Source organism: Megachile rotundata, chromosome 2, assembly GCF_050947335.1.
Source record: "Megachile rotundata isolate GNS110a chromosome 2, iyMegRotu1, whole genome shotgun sequence".
In the NCBI taxonomy this organism is placed as follows: Eukaryota; Metazoa; Arthropoda; class Insecta; order Hymenoptera; family Megachilidae; genus Megachile; species Megachile rotundata.
This window is the reverse complement of record NC_134984.1, coordinates 1,120,001-1,122,500: the sequence shown is the minus strand read 5'-3', so window position 1 is coordinate 1,122,500 and position 2,500 is coordinate 1,120,001.

Here is a 2,500-nt window from a genome sequence, read left to right as displayed (position 1 = left end):
CCCTGTCTGTATCCATCTCTGTCTCTGTCTCTGTCTGTCTCTGACAGTCTCTGTCACTGTCTGCCTCTGTCTCTGTCTGTCTCTGTCTGTCTCTGTCTCTGTCTGTCTCTGTCTGTCTCTGTCTCTGTCTGTCTCTGTCTCTGTCTGCCTCTGTCTCTGTCTCTGTCTCTGTCAGTCTCTGTCTCTGTCTCTGTCTGTCTCTGTCTCTGTCTCTGTCTCTGCCCCTGTCTCTGTCTCTGCCTGTGTCTCCGTCTCTGTCCGCCTCTGCCTCTGCCTCTGCCTCTGCCGCTGTCTCTGCCTCCGTCTCTGTCTCTGTCTCTGCCTCCGTCTCTGCCTCTGTCTCTGTCTCTGTCTACCTCTGCCTCTGTCTGTTTCTGTCTCTGTCTGTCTCTGTCTCTGTCTCTGTCTACCTCTGCCCCTGTCTCTGTCTGTGTCTGTCCCTGTCTGTATCCATCTCTGTCTCTGTCTCTGTCTGTCTCTGACAGTCTCTGTCACTGTCTGCCTCTGTCTCTGTCTGTCTCTGTCTGTCTCTGTCTGTCTCTGTCTCTGTCTGTCTCTGTCTGCCTCTGTCTCTGTCTGTCTCTGTCTCTGTCTGTCTCTGTCTCTGTCTCTGTCTCTGTCTGTCTCTGTCTCTGTCTGTCTCTGCCTCTGTCTCTGTCTGTTTCTGTCTCTGTCTGTTTCTGTCTCTGTCTGTTTCTGTCTCTGTCTGTTTCTGTCTCTGTCTGTCTCTGTCTCTGTCTCTGTCTCTGTCTACCTCTGCCCCTGTCTCTGTCTGTGTCTGTCCCTGTCTGTATCCATCTCTGTCTCTGTCTCTGTCTGTCTCTGACAGTCTCTGTCACTGTCTGCCTCTGTCTCTGTCTGTCTCTGTCTGTCTCTGTCTCTGTCTGTCTCTGTCTGCCTCTGTCTCTGTCTGTCTCTGTCTCTGTCTGTCTCTGTCTCTGTCTGTCTCTGTCTCTGCCTGTCTCTGCCTCTGTCTGTCTCTGTCTGTCTCTGTCTATCTCTGTCTCTGTCTGTCTCTGTCTCTGTCTGTCTCTGTCACTGTCTGTCTCTGTCTGTCTCTGTCTCTGTCTGTCCCTGTCTCTGTCTGTCTCTGTCTCTGTCTGTCTCTGTATGTCTCTGTATGTCTCTGTCTGTCTCTGTCTCTGTCTCTGTCTGTCTCTGTCTCTGTCTGTCTCTGTCTCTGTCTGTCTCTGTCTCTGTCTGTCTCTGTCTCTGTCTGTCTCTGTCTCTGTCTGTCTCTGTCTCTGTCTCTGTCTGTCTCTGTCTCTGTCTGTCCCTGTCTCTGTCTGTCCCTGTCTCTGTCTGTCTCTCTCTGTGTCTGTCTCTCTCTGTGTCTGTCTCTGTCTCTGTCTGTCTCTGTCTGTCTCTGTCTCTGTCTGTCTCTGTCTCTGTCTGTCTCTGTCTCTGTCTGTCTCTGTCTCTGTCTGTCTCTGTCTCTGTCTGTCTCTGTCTCTGTCTGTCTCTGTCTCTATCTGTGTCTGTCTCTGTCTCTGTCTGTCTCTGTCTCTGTCTGTCTCTGTCTGTCTCTGTCTGTCTCTGTCTGTCTCTGTCTCTGTCTGTCTCTGTCTCTGTCTGTCTCTGTCTCTGTCTGTCTCTGTCTGTCTCTGTCTGTCTCTGTCTCTGTCTGTCTCTGTCTCTGTCTGTCTCTGTCTCTGTCTGTCTCTGTCTGTCTCTGTCTGTCTCTGTCTGTCTCTGTCTGTCTCTGTCTGTCTCTGTCTCTGTCTGTCTCTGTCTCTGTCTGTCTCTGTCTGTCTCTGTCTGTCTCTGTCTCTGTCTGTCTCTGTCTCTGTCTGTCTCTGTCTCTGTCTGTCTCTGTCTCTGTCTGTCTCTGTCTCTGTCTGTCTCTGTCTCTGTCTGTCTCTGTCTCTGTCTGTCTCTGTCTCTGTCTGTCTCTGTCTCTGTCTGTCTCTGTCTGTCTCTGTCTCTGTCTGTCTCTGTCTCTGTCTCTGTCTCTGTCTGTCTCTGTCTCCGTCTGTCTCTGTCTCTGCCTGTCTCTGTCTCTGTCTGTCTCTGCCTCTGTCTGTCTCTGACACTGTCTGTCTCTGTCTCTGTCTGTCTCTGTCTGTCTCTGCCTCTGTCTGTCTCTGTCTCTGTCTGTCTCTGTCTCTGTCTGTCTCTGCCTCTGTCTGTCTCTGTCTGTCTCTGTCTATCTCTGTCTCTGTCTGTCTCTTTCTCTGTCTGTCTCTGTCTCTGTCTGTCTCTGTCACTGTCTGTCTCTGTCTGTCTCTGTCTCTGTCTGTCTCTGCCTCTGTCTGTCTCTGTCTCTGTCTGTCTCTGTCTGTCTCTGTCTCTGTCTGTCTCTGTCTCTGTCTCTGTCTGTCTCTGTCTCTGTCTGTCTCTGTCTCTGTCTGTCTCTGTCTCTGTCTCTGTCTACATCTGCCCCTGTCTCTGTCTGTGTCTGTCCCTGTCTGTATCCATCTCTGTCTCTGTCTCTGTCTGTCTCTGACAGTCTCTGTCACTGTCTGCCTCTGTCTCTGTCTGTCTCTGTCTGTCTCTGTCT